Source organism: Gymnogyps californianus, chromosome 5 (genome assembly GCF_018139145.2).
Source record: "Gymnogyps californianus isolate 813 chromosome 5, ASM1813914v2, whole genome shotgun sequence".
In the NCBI taxonomy this organism is placed as follows: Eukaryota; Metazoa; Chordata; class Aves; order Accipitriformes; family Cathartidae; genus Gymnogyps; species Gymnogyps californianus.
In genome coordinates, this window is record NC_059475.1 from 64,402,613 (window position 1) to 64,414,532 (window position 11,920).

Genomic DNA, 11,920 nt, shown 5'->3' on the forward strand with positions numbered 1-11,920 from the left:
GACACTAGCAAAGCCCTTCCATCCTCACAATGCACGATAACCAAACATCGCTATGATGAAACTGCATTTGCAGTTGAAATTGTCACAGTGCCAAAACCAGCCTGTGCACTTGAAGCTGTTCAGTTGATTGGAGCCTCTTGCAGAAGCGTTATGAGGAAAGTTCACAGACCGTGCCCAAGGTTCACATCAACTGTGAGCGTCACTGCTGACCAAGTTTCCCTAAGGTAAAACAAAACAGAAATACAGAACATCTTGGTACCTTTTTGGCCTACGTGCTATAAAAATACTATTTATGTAGCTGAATTTAACGCAAAAAAAGAAGACAGAGGCACTTTCCAAGTGATTATGTGCCCCATAATAATAGTTTTCAGCTGGTGATTCAGAAACTCCAGGGCATTCAAGGAAGATCTAATGGTTTATGCCAATAAATTACACACATCTCTTTGGAAACATTCATGGGTTACAAATCAATAAGGCAATAAACCCACTGCTGCAACGCATTGGTCCTGCAAGCCCCAAAAGGGTGAAGTGAAAACAAAGATGAGATCAGACAGACAGCAATGCACCCTGCTGCACGGCGTTTAGCCTACGCAGAGGAAGCCTGCAGACTTATTCCTCACTCCCAAATCATCTCATGTCTTTGCAGGCAGCTCGCTACTAGTGATGCTGTGCCAAATTAGTTGTAAAAATTGATACCCAAATGACAGAGATAGTTTTGATCAGGATATTTAGCCCCATGGTGTCTCCTCCTTTCTTCCCATTCCTTTGTTGCATGCTGTCCTTTTGTCAAAAATAATGGCAACAATTACTGATTCTCACAGTTTCAGTGGGATGGGGAGAAGAGGAAAGGGATAGAAGAAAAAAGGAATTATGCAAATGTGACATTAATCGTTCAAAACTGTGGAGCCTTTTTCAAAAAATCCAGGTCTCTCCACCATAGAGAGTATATAGTGATAAATTCAGGCAAAAAAATGCTCCTGGGAGACCAGCATTCAAATATTACGCTCAGAAGCTGCACCAGCAATGGGGCTGAGGAGCTGATGGCAATTTCCTATGCTGACCACTTCATACCTTTGTTTTTGCTTAGACTGTAAGACCTCCTGAACTCAGAAGTGTGTTCGCTTCATGTAAGTCCAGTGCGCTCACAAAACAGGGAATCTGTGACTGCACTGATAGATACTATTGCCACCAAAATATTAATACAAAACTTGAGGGAATTTTCAGGAAGGAGAAAATGGAAACACCTTCCTTGACCATAATATTTGGCCTGGGTATACTAGAGAGCCAGATTCACCTTGGCACTGGTGTTAAGTCCAGAGTTACTCCACTGAAGCCAGTGACATCCTCCAAATCAAAATAAGGTCCTTTGCATTTAAAGAGCTGCTTGTCACCATAGGCACAAAAACCTAACAGTTCTGTGCCAAGTGGCAGTACAAAAAGCAACAATGAATAACTTTATTTATACTTCTCAAACTGAGGGTTACAAAAAGGGCATAAAGAAAGTCACAGATCATTGGAGCATTAGAAAAGTGGTGTTAGTAGTGGCAACTGTGCTCTTTCAAGGTAAAGGAGGGAGAAACATCTGTAATTACTGGATTACGGGAATGAAAGAAGAAAGCTGCAGTCAGAAATTACAGCACATTCTGTCACTGAGCTGCTGTCATTCGTCGGCTTGCATGAAGACAGAAGAGTCAAAAGGAAATCACAAGTTCAAAAGGCTGGAGAAACACCAACTTACACCACCACTCGAACCCACCCACCTGTGCTGTCAAACTGTTGCACAGAGCAGACCCCATAGACGGAGTCTGCACCCCGCCTGCAATCATGCTACCCAGTCTGCAGCAACTGAACAAGCCAGGGTCAATCAGAGCAATTACTTGCACGGAAATCAGCAGTGGGAGAGCATGTCTAGCTGTTTAACACAACGAAAGTATTTTAGAAACATTTTGAGGAGCCACCCAGTTACTGTTACTCCTCCTTCCCCCACACACACTCCATCATTACAGAGCCTATGGAAATTGCTCTGCATGGACCACCATCGAGCAGTGCAGACAGTGCTGTTTGGGAACCACAGCCCTGGGTGGCAAATGCAGTGGATGATTATTCATTCCTGGTTATCCATCTTTTTGTGCACACACAGCTAAGTCTGTAGCTCCCATATCCTTTCACTTCTGCTAAGTCAACCACTAGTCCAGCCGGACATGCTGGGAGGCTGAGGGGTCACTGGGAAAATCAGACCTAGTTTCAAATGATTTAACAGAATTCAGAGCCATAGATCTGAGCAGGCGGTTGTCCCTACCAACATAGGAACTGCTCCCTCAGCTACTCTTATCCTTCATTTAATTCAGCCTTGTTACAAACCAGGCTCTCTGATGTCTAGGGCAGACATCAGTGGGAACAGTCACACTGTCCCATGTCCAGCCACTCTTCCTACGAGCCTCTATAGAAGCAATTGAGAGAAAAAGCCATTTAGAAGAGCGGCTTCATTTGGGCACTGAGAAACTTCCCTTTCAAGAGCTCCTCTCCCTCCTGCCACTGGCTGGTCAAGGAACCTAACAGCCTGGCTGAGCTACATATCTCAACTAGGCGATGTGAATAACCCCAGACTCATTTTCAATCTGCACCTTGCCGAAGACAACGGAGCTACTGGGTATGCAGCATCAGGGTTACATATACCAACCACAACTGTATTTCTTTGGAGAAGTACATTCCTGGGCTTTCCACGACTTACCATGCTGTTGGAGGAAGCCAGTCTACTGCGCACGCCAGACTGGTACTGTCACGCTCCCCCACGTTACTTGTTTCTAAACATGAAGCTAAGCCTCTGCCAGCATATGACAGTCCCACACGCTGCACGTGACGGGTCCCCAGTGCCTGGCTGGGCCCAGGGCTGCACGGACAAAGCAAGGTCGACATCTGGGCAGTGCTGTTAACATTCCTGCCTTTGTTGAGTGTTATAGGTGTTGATGCTTTCCTTAAAGCCTCAGCTACAGGAGATGAGTGGTTTATATAAGAACTGCATCTCTGTTTATTTATTTTAAGTGTGCTGCTAGCCCCAGAGGCTAGAGCAGTGGCTGTGCAGAACAGCTTGAGAACATGAACTGAAAGCGCTCTCGAGGCTGATAAGACAGAAGGCAAAAAGGGAAAAAAACGTTTCTTCAAACCTCATGATGTTTAAGCTGATTTCACATATCAGAAGTACATCCTTAACTTCACGACAAGTGTTCAAGGCAAGGCGCAACTGGAAAATTTTTGTATAAAGCACAGTCAGGAAACTATAATTTCTTTCCTGATCTCAGGTCACATCGTTATAAAAAGATTATGCTATAGAACAAAGAGGGCTCTTTTCTTTTTTGAGTCACAGCTCTTTACACAAGAGTTTGCCCAGCACTGTCATATGTTTCTGTGAAGTTCATTTCACCCATGAACTTTTGAAGCAAAGGACTCAGCAACACTATAAACACTGTACGTAAGAACACCATCACCACCTCTTGGCCCTGAAATTCACACTACAAGAAGGGACACCGAACCATCAGAGCACCAAAAGGTCTCACACGAGACCCCACTGACATCTGTCAGGCCTCTGTTTGAAGGAAGGTCCTCCTTCCTTGCATGGGGGGATAGCTCCAAGGGGAAATTTCACCCACACACACACTCCCCCACCACCCAAAATATCACCAATGCTGTGAGGAACCACTCCGGCTGACTCCATTAAGGCCAAAGGCGTGGTGGTTAATCTTTCCCTTGCTAAGGAATTCTGCACATGACCTACATCAAGGTTCTACATCGCTCCAGTCAGCTCAGGACTGCTTCATGCCACCACCACTTCCTTCTGCACATGCTTGGGCATAGCCAAGCAAGCTTGATATGCGTGAAGTTAACTCTGTGCTACCCTCTTATCGGTTACGTGTTTACCAGCTTCTCTACCAAGCTTTGCAGCCTGCTCTGAGCTCTCCCTTGCAGTGCCAAGTCCATCCTAAACACAGGCTGGCTGTGTCCAGGTGAGCTCCAGCTCCCACAGTGAATGGACTCCTGCAGCTGAGTGAGAGGCAATCAGGGCAGCACGTCCTTGCTCAAGAGATGGGCTCATCACTAATGTCAAGGAAGCAGTCAAGAACAGGATCCACAAAAGCCTCAAGTATCAACAACGTTATCCATTGTGTCCCAGTAATTAAGAGGCTTTGTCCTGGAGTCTCCTGAAAGGTTTTCAATTAATTCTTCGTTTTCACAAAGATCTTTCCCTTATCTTGTTCCTTTCATAAGGACACAAACTGTGCAATTAAAATTAAATTAGGAACAAAACAGCCAGATGTATCCTAGAGCCATAACGATGGAAACACCTATTTCATTCTGTCACTTGCCTTGTTCTGAGGTCAGGCTCCATACAGAAAAGCAAAAACAACAAAAAAAAGACTTTGACACTTTACAGTACATTTTCTGAATGTCAGCCTGTGCACCTGCAAAGTAGACAGATTTGCTTATGTTTCTATACCAACTCTCTTGCTTATTGGTAGATAACTCAAAACTCAACTAGATCCAAGGACAAGAGAAGCATCCCATGCACTGAACCCATACACACCTTCTCAGGCTACAGCCTTCATTTACCTATGCCGTTGCAAACTGGGGTTTATCCTATTGCAGATGTTATGACAGAGGGATCAAAATGCAAAATGCTTTCTCTCCTATTTAGACAGTTATAAAGCTGATAGTCACAGCAGACAGATACGTTCTAACCACTCTTAATTCCAGATGTAGAGAAGCAAAAAGATTTCACCAATTTGAGAGCTTAGAACTGGGAAGAACAATCATTAGTGGGTTACATATTAAAGAACAGCAGTCTTTAGAATCCGGATCTCCTTGTAACAAACACAGCTCACCAGAAGAAGCTGAGAAGAGGAAAAGTGAATGCTAACCAATAAGTTACACGTTACAAACACTCCCACCCTGCTCCTTCCTACCCAGCAAAGTCAGACTCCAAATTTGAAACAAACTCTTGCTTGTCAACACTCCTCTTGGGAGAGCTCCCTCACCAGGCAACTGCCACGCTAGAAACAGCCTTTCCTGGCTTCCCAGCCCAAGCTCAGGCTCCAGGTTTCTACGCTTGCCATATGACATGCTATGTTAGCCCAGGGTTTAATCTATTCTCGCATGCTGCTGTCCTTTAAAAGCATTAGCATTTCCTACACGCATATTCCATATTGGCCTTACCAGTATCAAAACGCTACGGTGAAATTTAAACTAAATATAGAGACAATATTTTTAAATAGCTCTTAGCTCCAACTCGCCAAGCTGATTTTGTTTGAACGGAAAAAGCAGGCTCCAACTTTAAGCTTCCATTGTAATTAATGATTACAACACATTCCTCTGCCGTATCAGATTTAGCACCTCATTAATGTGTGTGGTATTTTGCTTGTACGGCACAGCTGTAGTTAAAGTTGAATTAGTGTTTCCATTATAAACCCATGTTTTCAAAGGTTTATTACTCAGACACATAAGATTTAGTCTGAAATGAAAATTGCCATCGAGTGTGTCAGCTGGGAAGCAATTTTTTGTCCTTCAAAATTTGGAAGGAACAAAATACAAAAAAAGCAAGCCACCCTGTTTATTAATAATTCACATTTTAAAAAGCATTGCAAATACATGTTTACATGATAGCCTGTGACAGCTCCATAGAATGTCAACGCCCACACACTCCTGGGAGATGTGTCATCTTAAAAATTGAAATAAAAGCCACATTTTTACACCACTTTGATGGGAGGCGAAGAGAAGGGAAGAAAGACTTAAAAATAATATCGACGAAGGAAACTTATTAAAAAAAAAAAACATAGTCTTTATTTAGAAACATTAAAGTTAGGACTTTCAATGGAGAGGGGGGTGGGTGGGAATAATTTCAAGTATCATTTGTACTTTTAAATTTTTGGTGCCTGTCCCTGGCTCACTAATGCATTTAGCAAGAGGAAGTCAGTGGGACTGACTTCCTATCACATGTGGCATCCAAGCCTTCAACTGTCCATAAATCCTGGACTCTTAAGGTATGACCAGATCACACCCTTTGCAACAGCCATGCTGAACTCAGTGTACAAGGCAAGATGTACAACAAAAAAACCTCCAGGGGCTGCATGTTTTGCGATTGTGCCCTTCTACAATCACCTTTAAGATAGAACCACTGAGAAGTAGACCTTTTAATTGGGAGGCTTCTGAGGCCTCTTCTTGGCTGATTATTTAAATGATTATAGACTTATGACATGCAAATTTACAAACAAATGTATGATGAAATTACCAAATTCTCAGTTATCATTACCAGAACGAATGCATTTTTGATGGCTGAGAAACATTAAAATAGTATTTTTATAACACAGTAAAATTCCCAGTTATTTTGACTCCAGGACTCATGGATTTACCCAAGACATAATGTTTCCAGACAAGAACAAACGCATGAAAGAGCGTGTAATAGCTACTACGAGAAAACCAGGACAGGCACATTCTTCGCGAGCAGAAAGGCAGTGTCGTTACTCAGAATTGCTCACATTTTGCTCTTCACTGGATTAACAAAACACTCCCACAAGAGACAGAGAGTGCGGAGTGTGCTTCTTCCTCAGTGTTGCCCTCCATTTTTCAAGAGATTACTCCAGACAACAAAGATAATGGGAGCATGGTAACAATTGCATATCCATTTGATCAAGTTTTGAAGGTTACTATAGTCTATCCAAAACCCTGCTCTTTTCCACACAAATAACCTGAGACAGCAAATGGGTCTATCTCTGTCCTCCCAGCAATCAAGGTCTCAAGAAAATTCTGTACATCAAAGGCGGTATAATACTGTGATACTCACCGAGGCCCTCATGAACTCTGGACATTTCTCTGTAGTGTTTTCTTCTCCCTTGTTCCAGGCATGGGAGCCCACCTCTCTTTTCAAAGCAGAGCTTCTTGTTGATGAAGTGGAAGAGGACTGCAGGGAGGATAATTAAGCCTCCAACTGCCAGACAAAAACCCAACGGCCTCAGGAGTAACTAGGAACAGCAAGTCAGAAAGAAAACGTCAGCACAAGTGGGAAAAACTGTCCAGAGAAAGATGTGGTTTAACCACATCTATATCCATGGCTCTGCTTCCCCACCCTCTCCCCAGAAGAAACAGCAATGAAATTCAGCAGAACTTGGACTTCCGTTAAATGGATACAACACTCGCGTTGGGCCAGTCTACTGAGGATATCAACAACAGGGTACATTACACACCAAACTTGGTTCTGATTAAGGTCTTCATTTCTGTCACATGATGAACTCCAACACAGGAAAGACTAACTGATTTTAATAAACTTTTGTATCAATGCAGAATTTCACCAGCTTCAAGAGAGACACGCTCAATCTATACTGCAACAAGGATCCAGTCAAGAAAGGGCAGCTGGTCATAAACCATTTCTGCAGAGCTTGCAGTAAATTCTCAGGGGAGGCTGCGGGGAGGATTAGCTCAGGGGGTAAAAGGCCCCAACACCTCCTTTGCAATTTGTGTATTTTCTCTAAAACCATCAGATTACACCATAATGGTACTCACTAACTTCATTACATTTACTAAGAACCAGGTTAATGTATAGCCTATGATCCTCATTCAACTGTTACTTCACCCTTAAGTAAGAAGTATATTACTGAACTGCATAATTACCATTCCTGGCTGCAAAAGACCAGCCTCCAGCTCAGGTAATTCAGTTTAGCTCCCTTGGTGCCAGGTTTGGCCACATAACGAGCACAGTGATTTTGCACCAGCTGACGACCTAGTCCTATATGTCAACATCCCTATGTCAAACTGTAGAGAAAAAGTCTTATTTCAATTTATCACGTTCTGCCTGTACCACTGAGTCTGCAACAAACCACAGGCGCCAGCAAAAAGCTTTTAAAGCCATTTCACCTCTCTCACACATATCAAAATGCCAAAACAAGGGACAAACACTACATACATCATCCAATGTGGATGGCAAGGGCACACACGTCAAAAACTGTAAGTGCCATCTGGGGGGCGGGGGGGGGAATTGGCTTGTTATTCTGGTAATTACTTCACCAGGAAGGGGTGAAGTTCAGTTGTTTAATTCAAGTCAAAGACCCCATAAAAGTGAAACACCAGCAGCATCAGTGGCATACCAGGGATGTCTGTGACTGCAAAGCTGCAGCTCACAGATGAGATGAGCAGGAGGAAAGGATGTAAACAGCGCCAGCCCTGCCTGTGAAACATCCCACTGGGAGTTTACAAGACTTGACTCAGCGAAAGACTTAGGCTAGAAGAGCTACGCTGTCTCCAGTTACAGCCTTGATAGTGCACAGTAGGACTACAATCTAGGGGATTAAAAACCCCTAAATTAATACAGGCCAACATGCCTCAACTAGAACCAAAATCACCAATGCAGGGCAGCAGCCCACATGCAAAACAGATGAGTGTTTGCGACTGAACCCAGAGGAATATGGGTTACACAAACTCCAGAGGTGGCTCTGACCTTGCTTACTCCAGCCTAAGAAAGGAACAGAAATATGCACTGAATTACAGCAGCTTAAATGACAACAAGATCAAGTCTACATTTCCATTGCTTTCTTCTGCATGGGCACAGTCACTTCTCCAGCTATTACTTCTGTGTTCCCCTTGTGCCACACCAGCACTAAGCAGGGTCCATGAAGACAGTGGGTCTCCCTGCCAGCACTGAAATTTGGTGCCACAGCTTCCCTCGATAATTTGGCAGGCACATACCAGCTCTATGTTCCCCTCACACCTCAGCCCAGGGGGCAGGGCTGGGGACGTGAGAGTGGCTGAGGGATACATCTACTCTGGCTATTTTCAGCTGCTGAAGTCACCATTAAGTGGCTGCTGGAGCCAAGCACAAATCAAAGGAGCTGAATATAAATCAATGTAGCCATAACCCCAGAATATACATGACAGCCTGGCTGGGTCCCATCACTGACTCCTCCTTTTCTTGAGCATAGCATACACAGGAAGAAGGATTATGCTCTAACTTACATCTAAAACACTTAGGATCACTACATCTCAGAACACAAGTGCATGTGTGCGTGTGTGTGCATAAGCTCACATGCATGTGCGTGCGTGTGAAGTTGGAGCAGGTATGTAGCAAACTGACAATCATGTTTTGAAGGCTCTATGTGAGTGATTTTATTGCAGAGGGTGTGATGTAGAGAGGGGTGGTAAGGACCCCACTGTTACTATTTAAGCCCTTTTATAAAATCTCAGCTCTGAGCCCAAGGAGATGCCAGGGTTTCCCCTTCTCAGACAGGGCACAAGCAAGCCACCAGTATTTTTAAATACAAATTGTCCAACACATGCTCTGATATGCTACACGACCCCCAGCTGCAGAAATCCTCAAGACGCCCCTTTCTCCAACAGACGTGCACAGTACCTTGCAAAATCCCAGAGGAAAAAGCAGACCCTTGACTAGACCATGTATCCTCAAAGAAAGTTTGGAGACAAATTATCAGCTGCTATCCACTTGCTCTAAAGGATCTCAGACTGGCACAACAGCATTATTGCCCATCTATTCTTATCTCCTTGTCAGCTACAGAGGAACAAGAAAGTAGTAGTGCAGTGGTGTAGGACTTGGGACAACCCTTCAGGCTTCCCCTACTCCTTGGAGCAGAGATGTAAAAGGCACCTCCTGTCAGAGCTCACAAAAGGTCCAGCGGCAACTTCTAAGAGGAAGCTTTGAAAGCCGAACACTAACAACTGTGTCCACACAGAGGCAGAGGTTTTGGGAGCTCAGGTAAGAAGGGACTGCACAGACCCTTTCCCATACATCCTGAACAGCAAAGACTATCAGCCAGCTACCAACAAGGGCTGAGATCCCTGCACCACCCCTCCCTTCACTGTAGGCACCAAGCAAAGAGGAAAGGTGCCCCAGAAGGACCACCACAGCTCTGGCAGGAACTGACACCTCCTGCACAGATGGCTCCCACAGCAAACCAGAGAGTCCCTCTCCTAAAGATGGTCTGCCCAACTGCGAGGAGGCACCTGGGACTTCTGCATCACAAGGCAAAGGAGCTCAGGCATCGTGTCTCACAGCTTTAAGCAGAAGTTTCCTCTTCTCTCCCTCATGTTATCCATGCCAGATACCAGAGGTTTGTGCCACAGCATCTCTGAGGGAGGGCTGTGATTTTGCACCTGAGCACTGTCTCACATACGTGAGTAGAAACATTACAGTCTGTGCACCTGGCTCCAGCTGGAAGCTCATATCCCTCTGCGATGGGAGGCATGCTGGCTCTCTGCTCCTCCATCATCAAGAGGAAAACATGCTGCACCTGCATACGGTCCTGACCACGTGGCCCAGCTCTCCTCTCAACCCTGAGCTGAAGGGCTTCCTCTGCAGACTTGAAACTCTAGGCTAAGACTACACCTGGGAAATTATTGTAAAAGTGATTTGGAGTAGAGCTCTGTTCTGGCTTGTGGTGGGATGTCTGGGCCTGGGAGGGTGTTGAGGAGGAAGAGCAGCAGAAATGCACACGTCACTTGTGTTTCAGCATTGCTGGAGTGTGTCAGAGTTTCTCACACAAGTAAAATGTCCAGCCTTACAGCAATAGATGACAGACTGTACCTGAGGGCAAGAAGAGGAGATGTAGTGAGGCATTCCGCTGTTGGTTCAAGCCCTGGGCACCCAAATCCAGGGAAGGAGCTGGCGACCACATGCTTTGGGACATGAACAGTCCATTCAGCCAGGACACTCTCCCACTCACCCATTTTTAAGCTAAGAAATTAATGCCATAGACGCCTTTGTGCAATGCCACAGTGTGTGCACACATTCTGTTGCCCCAGGTGAGAGCGCAAGCCAAGAAACGGTGTTTGCACTCCTGACAAGTTGAGGGCATGCATAACTGCACACAACTCCTTTGCGTACACTGCTTAAGAACAAGTGAGGTGCAGTGTGAAGGGCCCCAAGCTAGGAAAGAGGAGATCAGAGATGGAAGTGAGATCAACAGAAGACATCTGACAGAGGACACAGGGAGCACAAGATGTTACAATGCTGTTCCTGCTCCAACCTCTCCCTCAAAGCTACCTCCACACAACAAGATGACTTCAGGGGAGAGTCTGTCTGGAAGAGCAGGAGGGAAGTATTGGCCACATGGTTACATGCATTGAATCCGGCTGGGTATTTGGCTTGTAGCAGGTTTCACAGCTATTCTGCTAGCAGACTTGGCCCCTCCAGACAGACCAGGACCAGGAGAATGAATGGAAGAAGTGTCACAATAGATTCACTTGGAGTCTGCAATTAACAAAACCTTAATCCTTTCAGCTTCGCAAGGGTTAAACTTTGCATAAAATCATATTCCAGACAATAGCTCTTTAATTCCATTTGATACCAAGCTTCCTGCAAAAGGAATGTTTACTGGTACTTTTTAATTACGAAAAAAACCATAAATTGTCTGTTTTACTGTCTGTGCTAATTACATTTCATTATATATTTGGAGTAAGCTATGATTTTCCTGCTGGTTCCCATGACATTTTTCATTATCAACCACTAATTGTCTAGCATGCACACTGCATTGTGAACCAAGTAGGCTGATGCGTGGGCAGAAGTTCTAGCAAAAGCTGCAAGGCAGTAGAAGTGCACGTTATTATTATTACTATTATGATGTATTAGAAAGTTTCCACCTACTTGCATACCTCCATATCCTCATCCCTATCAGCAGTGTCACAGCGCAGCAAAGCACAGGAGTCCGTCTGTAATAAGCCTTGTGCTTAGCAAGGCTCAGCAACTACTGAAGGAAAGTTATGTGGGGTGAAACGATGACAGCAGCCCCACTGCAAGGACAAATTCCCTGCTGGGTGCAACGGAAACACCAAGAAGGTTTCTCAGTCACTTTCTCTACCCGGTGCCCAAAGCACGTGGGTATCAGGATCTTGTCACTTTGCCCACTCACAAGCTGAGTCCAAGGTTATA